Source organism: Pocillopora damicornis, chromosome 1, assembly GCF_964200805.1.
Source record: "Pocillopora damicornis chromosome 1, jaPocDami1.2, whole genome shotgun sequence".
NCBI lineage: Eukaryota > Metazoa > Cnidaria > Anthozoa > Scleractinia > Pocilloporidae > Pocillopora > Pocillopora damicornis.
Window position 1 is genome coordinate 9,445,952 of NC_142670.1, and position 14,708 is coordinate 9,460,659.

A 14,708-nucleotide genomic window follows, 5' to 3' on the forward strand; every position below is an offset into this window, starting at 1 on the left:
CAGTAGTGTGATACAGTAGCAAACGAGATATACTCGTTCCAGTACAGCGTCATGTGATGAACAGCCTTTATTAATTTTAGAACAAGTTTTATAAAATCATTTTATTCTTTCTTGTTATTGCCGAAAACTATTAGAAGATTGGTTTTGCCATCACTGCAAACAATCAAGGTACTTTGATATGATTCAGTGCGAGAGCTACTGCCACTGGTTTGACTGGTAAGACGTTTTTGTTTTGGTTTGTTTTGTTTTTTTTCCTTTTCTGGGTCTGGTGGAGCAAAATTAGTCCGCGACTTCCTTCCTCTAGGTGTTGTGCAAAAACAGATGAAAAGCCCGATGAATGGATTTGTCCTTCATGTGAACAATTACCTAGAAAATCAGTTTTCCACGAAAAAAACTCCCTCGATTGCGGCCAAGCCATATTTATCTAGCAGTGCATACTGTAAATTAAAAACATCGGTTGCAACGTCACGCAACATTGCGTGATTTTCCAAACGCGACATGCAGTTGCTGCGTTATTGAAAACTTAGAAACTACATGACCCTGTAGAAATAAAAGAGGGCTTCATTTGCAAGCGCTGTAGGCTTCAACATAAGAAAAACCTAATAAACCGCTCTTTCACTTTTAATCTCAGTCTATAAATTATTTAGCCAGAACAAAAAAAGTTGATATACGCATGAGTTGGAGCCATTCCTGTCAGCGGTGAAATACAGGAATGGCTCCAGTCTGTAGTCGTTCGCCTGAACTTTTGTCTTTTGTCAGCAGAGCTTGGCAGCGGATGACTTTTTCATCGCCGGAATATCGCTGAACGACCTCGCTGAACAAGATAGACTCTGCCTTCTCTTTGTTATATAGGCAGCCATATCTTGTTTGACACATCGGTGTTTTCACATTGATATTTCATTGTTCCGCTTCGAGACACGCGGTTAACAATACTCACGATCAAGGAGTTAAGATATAACTTATTAACTTTTATTATTTTTATCATCCAATCACAGATCGGAGCCATTCCTGTATTTAGTCGCTAATCCATGCGGTAACGGTCGCCATTCTTTTAAGTCTTGAAACTCTGCTGGGGGTCTCGAACCAAGATAAAACCCAGGCCTTACACTACATGAGTTTCCTCGCGTTACTCTTCGCTAGATATTTGCGTTTTTACTTATGTCTATCTTGTTCTCTTTCGCGTTCTTTTCACCGTATTCAACCATATTGGTGTCCTCTCTAACTTTCTAACGCGTTTTTCTCGACTCCCTTTACGTCTTTTACTTCTTGTTTTTTTTTTTTTCGGTCACTCAGTCTCTTCCTTTTCATCCTATTGTCACTCACTCTCTTCCTTTTCATCCTATTGTCATTCAGTCTCTTCCTTTTCATCCTATGGTCACTCAGTCTCTTCCTTTTCATCCTATGGTCATTCAGTCTCTTCCTTTTCATCCTATTGTCATTCAGTCTCTTCCTTTTCATCCTATGGTCACTCAGTCTCTTCCTTTTCATCCTATGGTCATTCAGTCTCTTCCTTTTCATCCTATTGTCATTCAGTCTCTTCCTTTTCATCCTATTGTCACTCAGTCTCTTTCTTTTCATCCTATTGTCACTCAGTCTCTTCCTTTTCATCCTATTGTCACTCAGTCTCTTCCTTTTCATCCTATTGTCATTCAGTCTCTTCCTTTTCATCCTATTGTCACTCAGTCTCTTCCTTTTCATCCTATTGTCATTCAGTCTCTTCCTTTTCATCCTATTGTCACTCAGTCTCTTCCTTTTCATCCTATTGTCACTCAGTCTCTTCCTTTTCATCCTATTGTCATTCAGTCTCTTCCTTTTCATCCTATTGTCACTCAGTCTCTTCCTTTTCATCCTATTGTCATTCAGTCTCTTCCTTTTCATCCTATTGTCACTCAGTCTCTTCCTTTTCATCCTATTGTCACTCAGTCTCTTCCTTTTCATCCTATTGTCATTCAGTCTCTTCCTTTTCATCCTATTGTCACTCAGTCTCTTCCTTTTCATCCTATTGTCATTCAGTCTCTTCCTTTTCATCCTATGGTCACTCAGTCTCTTCCTTTTCATCCTATTGTCACTCAGTCTCTTCCTTTTCATCCTATTGTCACTCAGTCTCTTCCTTTTCATCCTATTGTCATTCAGTCTCTTCCTTTTCATCCTATGGTCACTCAGTCTCTTCCTTTTCATCTTATTGTCATTCAGTCTCTTCCTTTTCATCCTATGGTCACTCAGTCTCTTCCTTTTCATCCTATTGTCATTCAGTCTCTTCCTTTTCATCCTATGGTCACTCAGTCTCTTCCTTTTCATCCTATTGTCATTCAGTCTCTTCCTTTTCATCCTATTGTCACTCAGTCTCTTCCTTTTCATCCTATTGTCACTCAGTCTCTTCCTTTTCATCCTATGGTCACTCAGTCTCTTCCTTTTCATCCTATTGTCACTCAGTATCTTCCTTTTCATCCTATTGTCATTCAGTCTCTTCCTTTTCATCCTATGGTCACTCAGTCTCTTCCTTTTCATCCTATTGTCATTCAGTCTCTTCCTTTTCATCCTATTGTCACTCAGTCTCTTCCTTTTCATCCTATTGTCACTCAGTCTCTTCCTTTTCATCCTATTGTCACTCAGTCTCCTCCTTTTCATCCTATTGTCACTCAAAGCCCTCTCTCACAAACTTGAATCGTAACAATTTCCTCCCGTTGACAAAGCCTTGATTCTGCCTGTATTGTTGCTCCGCGAGTTGATTAGAATTTTCGAAGTACTGAGAGTTTCTGTTCAGCTACAACCTCACCAGTTTGATTTCGCGCTCAAAACGCGGGCTGCAGATTATTTGCTTACGCGGCTTCACATTCACTAGCCCACGTGAATCCCTCGTGCAATGCCTAGCCGTGTGCCCGCGGTACACTACACTGAAGCTCGACACTCGAGTATGCGCACTTCATTGTCATCCACCGGTGTTTCCTGGCGCTTACTAATGAGGTATCCAAGTTACGCGCGCAATCGCGCCTACGCATTACCTTCTCCCTCGCCCTTCCATTACGTTATGGCTAAGATAGTGCCCGCAGTACAGTTGGCCGCGCATGCTAAAAGTAACACCTTGTACAGTCGGTCGTACAGTCGCACGTCCAAATTTTTTCGGCTTGATGGGTTACTACTATGTCGTATAATTATGGGGCTATGCTTCGCGCGCTGCGGGCTCCGCTATAAAGATACTAAGGTCGTCATTATAACCGAATTTATCAACATGACAGTTCCATGTTAGCTGTTTTTTCCCAATTGTTTTTTTTACCCGAAGCTGAATTTAATTATATTTTAAAGGAAATAGTTCTTGTAATGAGAAATTGTTGTATTACAATATCCGAAATTGAATTGGTTTCCGGCGAGCTGAGTCACGGTGCTGCGGATCTCTGTATTCGATCCTCTTGTTTAAAAAATTGCATTTGATTCAAATTTGTTATCAATATCTTTCGAATAAAAATGATGATACATGTCCACTTTTGGATACGAATTTACCTGCTTAAATTGAATTATCTCTCTGAAGTTGTGTAAGATGTTACAAACACCTTACGGTAAAATTCCTATCCACGCGCGGTTATCTGATACCTCATATATGCGAGTGCATTAGTAAAAAATTGTGAGCTTAAGAAGGCTGTACATCGGCCAATTTCCCTCACTACATTTTAAAGACCGAGACGAAGGCTTCGTCAGCAAAGGATCAAAGGATATATTACTTGATAACAAAATATTTTCCCGCACCATAGAATCACCAAATGAATCTGTTAGTCTCGTTGTGATTTTTGCTTTGTTTTGTTTTCATTTGGAACGAATGTGTGACCTCTGTTTTAGCCAAAATTGTTGGAAAAGCTTTAATTCATGTGACAAAAAAAAAACCGTTTAGATACGAAATTAAACAGGCTACAAGCATTTCTTTTTTTTATTCTTTTGTGGGAAATCAGGGTGGGAATCGAAAGAAAATACATTTTGCACTCTTGGGTAGCCGATCAGAACACAGGTTTCCGGCTCGCTCGCGGGTCCTACGTTAACGTATAAATAGACATTGGGTAAATGTGTCAACAAAAATGAAAATTTCAACCCCAGAACCACGATGCATACGGTTTATTGATCACGTATGGAAACGAAACCTCACCAACCACATCATTAATTATTCTGATTTTTGAAAAAATTTGGAACGTCATTCCACCTCCTCGCAAAACTTGACAATGTAATCGTCGATGGTGAGTAAATTTTTGTATTCAAATGTTCGAACTACGTACCTACAAGGTGGTTCGAAGTATCATTTCTAACTTTTTATCTGTCAGAGTTCAGTTTTAGTGGATATACCTTTCCGCGCGATGACGGACAAAATGGGCACGATGCTTGAGTGTTTACATCGTGCGTCGGAAGATAAAAATGTGGGCACAGTAAATACTGATATTGGAGCAGAATTCTGTTCTGTAGGGCTTGAACCTCCCGCACAACAGCCCGGCGCCCCACAACCTAAGCAGGCAGAGGTTTAACGTTTATCACATGAGCGGAAAAAAAAATTAAAAAGTAGGATGTTTATGTCATTGTGCTATACTCGGGATTAAAGAAAATGAAAACCTAAAAGATCTTGTATGAGGCCCAGTCTCAACTTGGCCGGTAAATAGTAGAACAGCATAGTTCCAAAATAGAATCATCGATCACGAAATAAACAATGATACACGATTTTCTGTTTCGAGTTCGATGAGCTCCTATTCAGCTTCTTCAATACTGCCGGGTGTTACCAAGAGCACCGTTTTGTTACACACTTGTGGAGCAAATCACATTTTCACAGGAGTTAAGGTGAGGACAGAATAAGTTAATAGCGACCTAATGCAGTGAATGATTTATATAAACGGGTATTGAGTAAAGATACAAATAGAAATAATTTAAAACATGCGACAAAAGAATGAAAGAAATATCGATCTTGTTTACTCGTCACGAACGCAGGATCGAATCTTAGACCATCGGATTTTGCGATCTGAAGTTCACCCACATAGCTATATATTTCTCGTTACTGAGCCAAGACATACAGTAGATACATGAAGGATCATCCTGCATACTTCTTAGATCATTAATGTCGAAAGTTTCATGTCTTCAAATACATAATGATAGAAGGGAAATTTTAAGCTCTTTCGTGACGAAGGAAAAAATCATTTGTAACCGACGACCGAAAAAAAACCCTACTCGTCAGATCAGGTTAAACGACAGATTAAATATCAATGCCGGCTAACATGTGGAGAAACATACCAGACCTTGAAGTAGCTTATTTATCTTCCCATGAGGGGTCTATGACGCTCTGATTCCAGTATCATGTGCGTCACTTGTCTGTACGAACTGTTATACAATTATTTATGGTCTCGCTTACAGCATCCAAACTCAGCAAAGAATTCTGGAGCTCAAAGAGACAGAGCTAAGGCCTCAGATTTCTCTCACAAATTAAAGACAACTGTTTCAGTAACAGTTTATTAATAAAATTCTTGTAGGATAAATTGAGGGTTTCTGTAAACAAAGATGCATGGAGCACATAGATTTAAAAAATTTTTAATATATTCCTCAGATATTTCTTTAAGAAGAATACTTATGGTATTCGCTTTAATTCTTTCCAAGACGCGAAACGATTTAAATATGCTTTTTTCTAGATACAAAGAGAAGTCAAGTATTTTCCTTGGAAAAGAACTTTGTTGGAGTTAAATTTATTACAAGCATTCTTGAGGTGAGGAAACATAATCAAGAAATATGTAGCATTATAATCGAAAGACGAGAAAATTGGAAAAAAAATCTACATAAAGAATACATATTATTGATGTGATTTCTTTAGCTTTGTATCTCCCTCTGGTGATTTCACTTGACACCTACACTTTTGACTGCAAAAAATATTTAGTGCAGAATTGGCGGGAGTTATTTACAAGAAAAAAGCTTACCGTTATTATTTTTAGAAACTTTATGAAGTCGTCTCGGTGAGAGCGGAAAATGAAAATTTGAGAGAATTGTAACGCTAAGATGACAAAAAACAAATTTGTATCATACTGAACGAGGGATATATCGAGTTGATCACTTGAAGAGAAATTGCATCGGTACAATATAATTCACGCTGTGGATTCATCCTTATCGATTCAGTTATGACAGAGTGTAACATGTCCTGCCCTAAGAAGAAAAGGGGTTTTGCGGATTGCGAGTATTTTGCACTAAAAGGGAAAGAGCTGAATTTAAATTACAGAATTAATAAATCGCCATGGAGAAACATGTAAACAAGAAATAATCATCCAAAGAACAAAAAAAACAAACAAACAAAAAAACAAGCGCAATAACTTTCTTAAAGAAGAACAGCAATTTTGATCACGAAACTGAGTATTAGATGAGGTTAGATCTTTCAAACTCGTCAATATGTTACCATTATTTTTTTAATGGAAATTGTTGTAAAGCAAAACGTTAGTCTCAATATTTTGAGGCATGTAGAATTAACAAATGACATCGTTTAGAGATCAGAGGGATTCAGAGGATCAATTTTCATTGTGCAACTGATTAGAGCTGTAGAGCTCATGTTATTTATAATGAAAGATGGCAGTCTTATTTTTCTTGCGGCTGACAACAATCAACTTTAATACAGTCGAATTTTCTCGGTTTATTGTTGTCAGATGCAGAAATGTTTCATTGGTTTTTCTCATTTGACTCGTGGTTCAGTAGTTTGCACGCGATGCAATTTCCTAAATCCTTAACTCCTGGAGGTGATATAACTTGTAACTTATTCTTGTAATATCAATACATTATCCAGCAAACAGGCAATGAGAATACTCAAAGTTTTATCAGGTAGAATTCGTTCTCTTTTAACTAACACTAAATTTCCGCATCTACTTTGAAAAGAAACATGTAGCAGCTAGAGGAGAGAATTAACAATTAGATCACGGGAGTTAAAGATTTAATTATACGTGATCTTTATGCGGCAGAAGCGCGTGATGAGTATGTGACATAACGTGCTGTATATAATTGTAGATCTTGTCAAAGTCAAAACCAGCAAATATCTTTCGAAAACAAACGAAGTTTGAAACAAAGCTCGAGGTTGAAAAAAAACATACACAATTCCTACATTTCTTTTGATATCGTAACATTCGCGACATATATATGTTATTTGCCGGCTGGGAGGTCCGTATGGTGAAAAACTGTGACCGAGGTCTTGAAAATACTGCCCGAGGCCGTAGGCCGAGGGCAGCATTTTCAAGACCGAGGTCACAGTTTTTCACCATACGGACCGACCCTTAGCCGGTAAATAACATATTTATTGTTTTTAAACTTGACGAAATTCTTTCCGAAAGAACCCGAATGATTTATGGCCGTAAATACGGCAAGATCTTCCATAAACTGAACAATTTTTGAGTGAGTAAATGGTAGTTAAAACAGAGGTGATGCAAATTTAAGAGAGATGCCTCGGCGAAACATTTTCATTTCCGTAACGATAAAGGTGATTTAAAAGGCTTCCAAACCAACTTTGAAACATTACTTTTACAAGTATCTGTCACAATCTGACACCTGTCAATTAGAGAGCGCGCAAAAAAAAAAAAAGAAAGCGTAGGAACATTTGAAAACCAACAGAACTTAGTTTGGCAAGGACTGTCACGACAATGTTTTCTTCAAAATCAGTTAATGATCTAACGGAGAGTATTATTCACTCTCATCGACCATTCATTCATGTACGAAGATTTACCTCTGTTTATTAAGTAAACGGCGAGGAAAGTAATTGTGAGTAAATTCAATTTTTTTTATTTTGAAGTTGTGAGAGTTTGCTCGTTTGTTTGCTGTAATGGCGTGTTTAACTCTGATCTTTCCTTCACAAAAACTAAATTCGAACGGCACACTCCAACGAGACACAAGGGAATGTAATGCGGCCTCTTCTCAAAAAATTCCTTCAATTTCTGTTGTGCAATTTAAGGTACAAATGTCCAAATTGAACGGAATTGGAAAGACTCACCAGGAGCGTATATTTGATGTAGAACTTAAATTAAAACTTCGCTCGCTCTTTCACTACGAACAAATTGCTCGAGAAAATTCAGATATTAAATGAATGAAAGTTCCATCGTTCAGTTTAACTGTAACCAAATATCTCATGTTTCAACTTTCTGGGTACTTTTTGTAAACGATTAAAATTAATTGCAGACGGTTTGTAGGCCGCTTGTCAACCAACGTAATGACACTATTGTTTATACAAATTCATTCTGAAACCAATATTTTTCTGTCAACCAAAGTGATTTGATAGAGAGAAAAGAGAGGATTCATAAGTTATTTATCGGCTTGAGGTAGTGACCGACTTGTTTGCTTTAAAATACTGCCCAGCCGGAAAACGAGGTATATTTATGAAAAATGACAACGAAAGTTGGGATGTACTCGACGACTCACGAAAGCGTTACCGTGGCCCGTGGGCAGAGATAGGAAAATACTGACCGGGTAAAGAACCAATCAGATTGCAAGATTCGTTACCGTGCCCTCTAAAAAAACAATAAATGGTAAGAATAACGGTAATATGGTTGTCGGTGAAATACCAGAATTTTTTCAGTTTCCAAGACGTGACATATGCATATCCACCGCACGCGGTAAATGTACCATTTATATCTTCACATATAAAAGTATCAAAGTCGTCATTAGAATCGAATTTATCAATATGACAGTTTTACTTTCCATGTAGGCTTTTCTTTATGGTTCTATAAGAAATTTTTGTATTACAATGTCCGAAATTGAATTGGTTTTCCGATGACCTGGGCGTCGGTGCAGCGGATCTCTATTTTCGATGCTCCTATTTAAAAAATTGTATTTGATGCAAGTTTTCAATCAATATCTTTAAATAAAAAGAATGATACATGTCCACTTTTGGATACGAAGACATCCGCTTAAATTGAATTATCTATTTGAAGGTGTAAAAGATGTCATAAACACTCGATGGTAAAATTCGTATCCACGCACGATTATCTAATACCCCCTAGATGCGTTTCCATTCCTGAACAAGCGTGAGCCTAAGAAGGCTGTACATCGGCCAATTTCTCTCACTGCATTTTAAGGACCGAGACGAAGACTTCCTCAGCAAAGGATTGAAGGATATATTACATGATAACAAAATATTTTCCTGCACCATGGAATTACCAAATGAATCTACTAGTCTCGTTGTGATTTTCTTTTTTGTTTTGTTTTGTTTTCATTTGGGACGAATCCGTGACCTCATGTGTAAACCAAAAATACCGGAGAAGCTTTTATTCATATGACAAAAATAAGCTGTTTAGTTACGACAAAGTATCAAGGTAGTCATTAGTACCGAATTTATCAAAATGACAGTTTTACTTTCCATGTAGACTTTTTTTTTTATCTTTTTTTTGTTTGCTTTTTTTTTTTAGGTGAAGCTGAATTAAAAATTTTTTTAAGGAAATACTTTTTGTAATAAGAAATTTTTGTATTGCAATGTCCGAAATTGAATGTGTTTTCCGACGAGCTGCAGCGGATCTCTATTTTCGATGGCCCTATTTAAAAAATTGTACTGGATGCAAATTTTTAAAATAAACTGTTTAGTTACGACATTATACAGGGTATTCAATAGGTATTCAACAAGCATTTCCTTTTTTTTCTCCTTCTTTGGGGAATCAACGATGGAAACAAAAGAAAACACATGTTGCACTCTTGGGTGGCCGAGCAGAATGAGGACACAGGTTTTCTTGCTCGCTCGAGGGTCCCACCACAACGTAGAAATGGCACAGAAATTAGGTAAACGTGTCAAGAAAAGTGAAAATTTTAATCCCAGAACCACGATGACTACGATTTCTTGATCATGTATGAAAACGAAGTCTCGTCAACGACACGATTAATTATTCTGGTTTTTTAAACGCTTTGGAACATCGAAGGTGAATAAATTTTTGTCTTCAAATATTCGAACTACGTATCTACAAGGTGGTTAGTAATATAATTTCTAACTGGTTATCTGTCAGAGTTCAGTTTTAGTAGATATACCTATTAACGCGATGACGGATAAAATGGGCACGATGCTTGAGTGTTTACATCGTGCGTTGGAAAATAAAAATTTGGGCTCAGTAAATACTGATACTGGAGCAAAATTCTGTTGTATGGGGATTGAACCCTCGACCTCCTGCAAGGCAGTCCGGCGCCCTACAACCTAAGCAGGCAGTGGTGTAACGACTATCACATCAACAAAAAAATTAAAAAGTAGGATGTTTATGTCATTGTGCTATATTCGGGATTAGAGAAAAAGAAAACCTAAAAGATCTTGTATGAGGCCCAGTCTTTACTTGGCGTATAATTAGTGAAAAAGCATAGCTACAAAATAGAATCATGGATCACGAAATAAACAATGATACACGATCTTCTGTTTCGAATTTGATTAGCTCATATTCAGCTTCCTCAATACTGCTCGTGTTACCAAGTGCACCATTTTGTTAAACACTTTTGGGGCAAATCACATCTTCACAGGAGTTAAGGTGAGGACAGAATAAGTTAATAGCGACTTAATGCAGTGAATGAGATAAACGGATATTGACTAAAGATACAAATATAAATAATTTATAACATGAGGCAAAAGAATGAAAGAAATACCGAGCTTGTTTACTCGCCACGAACGCAGGATCGAATCTTAGACCATCGGATTTTACGATCTGAAGCTCTCACATATAACTATAGATTTCTCGTTAATGAGCCATGACATGCAATGGATACATAAAGGATCATCCTGCATACTGCTTTGATCATCAATGTCGAGAGTTTCATGTCTTCAAATACATAAGGATAGAAAGGAAATTTCAAGCTCTTTCGTGACAAAGGAAAAAATCATTTTTAACCGACGACCGAGAATAAAAAACCCTATCTGTCAGATCAGGCTAAACGACAGATTAAATATCAATGCTGAGCTTATTTATCTTCTCATGAGGGGTCTATGACGCTGCAGCATTTCTGATTCCAGTATCATGTAGGTCATTTGTCTGTACGAACTGTTATACAATTATTTATGGTCTCGCTTACTGCATCCAAACTCAGCAAAGAATTCTGGAGCTCAAAGAGACAGAGAACTACGGCCTCAGATTTCTCCTCCAACTTAAAGGCAACTGGTTCAGAAATAATGTATTCATAAAATTTCAGTAGGATACACTGAGGGTTTCTGTACACAAAGATGCATGGAGTACACAGATTTAAAAAATTTTGAATATCTTCCTCGGATATTTCTCTAAGAACGGTACTTATGGTATTCGCTTGAATTCTTTCCAAGACGTGAAACGATTTAAATATGCTTTTCTCTAGAAACAACGAGAAGTCAAGTATTTTTCTTGGAAAAGCACTTTATCGGAGTTAAAATTATTGAAAGTATTCTTGAGGTGAGGAAAGATACTGAAGAAATATGTAGCATATTATAATCGAAAGACGAGAAAATTGGAAAAAATTTACATAAAGAATATATATTATTGATGTGATTTCTTCAGCTTTGTATCTCCCTCTGGTGATTTCACTGGACACCTACGCTTTTGACTGCACAAATATTTAGTGCAGAATTGGCGGGAGTTATTTACAAGAAAAAGGCTAACCGTTATTATTTTTAGAAACTTTATGAAGTTGTTACGGTGAGAGCGGAAAATGAAAATGTGAGAGAACTGTAAAGCTAATGGGAAGATGACCAAAAACAAATGTGTATCATATTGAACGAGGGATATATCGAGTTGATCACTTGAAGAGAAATTGCATTGGTACAATATAACTCACGGTGTGAATTCTTGCTTGTCGATTCATGCTTATCGATTCAGTTATGGCAGAGTGTAACATGTCCTGCTCTAAGAAGAAAGGGGCTTTTGCGGATTGCAATTGTTTTGCACTAAACGAAAAAGAGCTGAATTTTAATCACAGAATTAATTAATCGCCATCGAGAAACATGTAAACAAGTAATAATCATAAAAAGGATAAAAAACGAAAAAGCAAGCACAATAACTTTCTTAAAGAAGAACAGCAAGTTTGATCACGAAACTGGGCATTAGATGAGGTTAGATCTTTCAAACTCGCGAATATGTTACCTTCATTTTTTCATCGAAATTATTGTAAAGCAAAACGTTATTCTCAATATTTAGAGGCATGTAGAATTAACAAATGACATCGTTTAGAGAAAAGAGGGATTAAGAGGATAGCAATTAAACAGATACAAATCAATTTTCATTCTGCAACCGATTTGAGCGGTAGAGCTCATGTTATTTATAATGAAAGATCGCAATCTTAATTTTCTTGCGGCTGACAACAATCAAGTTTAATTTCAGTCGAATTTTCTCGGTTTACTGTCCTCAGATGCGGAAATGTTTCATTGATTTCTCTCATTTGACCCGTGGTTTAATAGCTTGCACGCGTTACAATTTCCTAAGTCCTAAAACTCCTGGAAGTGATATAATTTGTAACTTATCCCTGTAATATCAATACATTATCCAGCAAACAGGCAATGAGAATACACAAAGTTTTATTAGGTAGAATTCGTTGTCTTTTAACTAACAACAAATTTCCGTGTCTACTTTGAAAGGAAACATGGAGCAGCTAGAGGGGGGAATTAACAATTAGATCACGGGAGTTCAACGTTTAACTGTACGTGATGATTTTGCGGCGGAAGCGCGTGATGAGCATGTGACAAAGCTAGATAACGTGCTGTATATAATTATAGCTCTCGTCAATATCAAAACCAGCAAATATCTCTCGGAAACAAACGAAGTTTGAAACAAAGCTCGAGGTTGAAAAAAAAAATATACACAATTCGTACGTTTCTTTTGATATTGTAACATTTCCGGTAGATGATAAGAATAACGGTAATATGGTTGTCGGTGAAATACCAGAATTTTTTCACTTTCCAAAACGTGACATCTCCACCGCACGCTGTAAATGTACCATTTATATCTTCACATCTAAAAGTATCAAGGTCATCATTAGAACCGAATTTATCAGCATGACAATGTCACTTTCCATGTAGGCTTTTTTTATGGTATTTTTTTACCTGAAGCTGAATACAATTCTTTTTTTAAGGAAATACTTCTTGTAATAAGAAATTTTTGTATTGCACCGTCGGAAATTGAAATGGTTTTCCGACGAGCTGAGCGTCGGTGCAGCGGATCTCTATTTTCGATGTTCCTAATTAAAAAATTGTATTTGATGCAAGCTTTCAATCAATATCTTTTAAATAAAAAGGATGATACATGTCCACTTTTGGATACGAACATATATGCTTGAATTGAATTATCTATTTGAAGGAGGAAAAGATGTCACGTACACTCGATGGTAAAATTCGTATCCACGCGCGATTATCTAATACCTACTATATGTGTTTGCATTCCTGAACAAGTGTGACCCTAAGAAGGCTGTACATCGGCCAATTTCTCTCACTACATTTTAAGGACCGAAACGAAGACTTCCTCAGCAAAGGATCAAAGGATATATTACATGATAACAAAATATTGTCATGCACCATGGAATTACCAAATGAATCTGCTAGTCTTGTTATGATTTTTGTTTGTTTTGTTTTGTTTTCATTTGGAACGAATCTGTGACTTCATGTTTTAACCAAAAATACCAGAAAAGCTTTTATTCATATGACAAAAATAAACTGTTTAGTTACGACATTATACGAGGTATTCAACAAGCTAAAAGCATTTTTTTTTTCCTTTTTTGGGAATCAACGAGGGAATCAAAAGAAAACACATTTTGCACGCTTTGGTTGCCGATCAGAGCACAGGTTTTCTTGCTCGCTCGCGGGTCCCACCACAACATATAAATAGCAGAGAAATCGGGAGAACGTGTCAACAAAAGTGAAAAATTCAACACCAGAATCACGATGACTACGATTTCTTGATCACGTATGAAAACGAAACCTCGTCAACGACACGAATAATTATTCTGGTTTTTTAAACGCTTTGGAACATCAATCCACCTCCTTGCGAAACTTGACTCGGTTATCGTCGACGGTGAATAAATTTTAGCCTTCAAATGTTGAGACTACGTATCTACAAGGTGGTTAGTAATATCATTTCTAACTGCTTATCTATCAGAGCTTTAGTAGATATACTTTTTCGCACGCTGACAGAAAACATGGGCACGATGTTTGAGTGTTTACATCGTGCGCTGTAAGATAAAAACGTGGGCTCAGTAAGTGCTGATATTGGAGCAGAATTCTGTTGTGTAGGGCTTGAACCCTCGACCTCCTGCACGGCAGTCCAGCGCCCTACAACCTAAGCAGGCGGTGGTTTAACGGCCATCACATCAGCAAAAAAAATTAAAAAGTAGGATGTTTATGTCATTGTGCTATACTCCTGATTAATGAAAATGAAAACCTAAAAGATCTTGTATAAGGCCCAGTATCAACTTGGAGTATAAATAGTGAAACAGCATAGCTACAAAATAGAATCATGGATCACGAAATAAACAATGATACACCATTTTCTGTTTCGTGTTCGATGAGCTCATATTCAGCTTCTTCAATACTGCTGGTGTTACCAAGTGCATCGTTTTGTTAGACGCTTGTGGGGCAAATCACATTTTCAACAGAGTAAGTTAATGACGACCTAATTCAAGGGATGAGATAAACGAGTATTGACTAAAAATACAAATAGAAATAATTTGAGACATGAGACAAAAGAATGAAAGAAATATCGATATTATTCACTCGTCACGAAACGGGATGGGAGGGGAGGGAAGGAAAACCT

The 14,708-nt window shown here is 37.1% G+C and overlaps 1 protein-coding gene across 2 annotated transcripts in view; it reads left to right on the forward strand.

Annotated features, from left to right (window-relative positions):
* Positions 1 to 14,708, forward strand: part of LOC149051840 (replication factor C subunit 1-like) — a 362,202-nt gene that overhangs the window by 213,386 nt on the left and 134,108 nt on the right. The gene's annotated exons all lie outside the window — the stretch shown is intronic.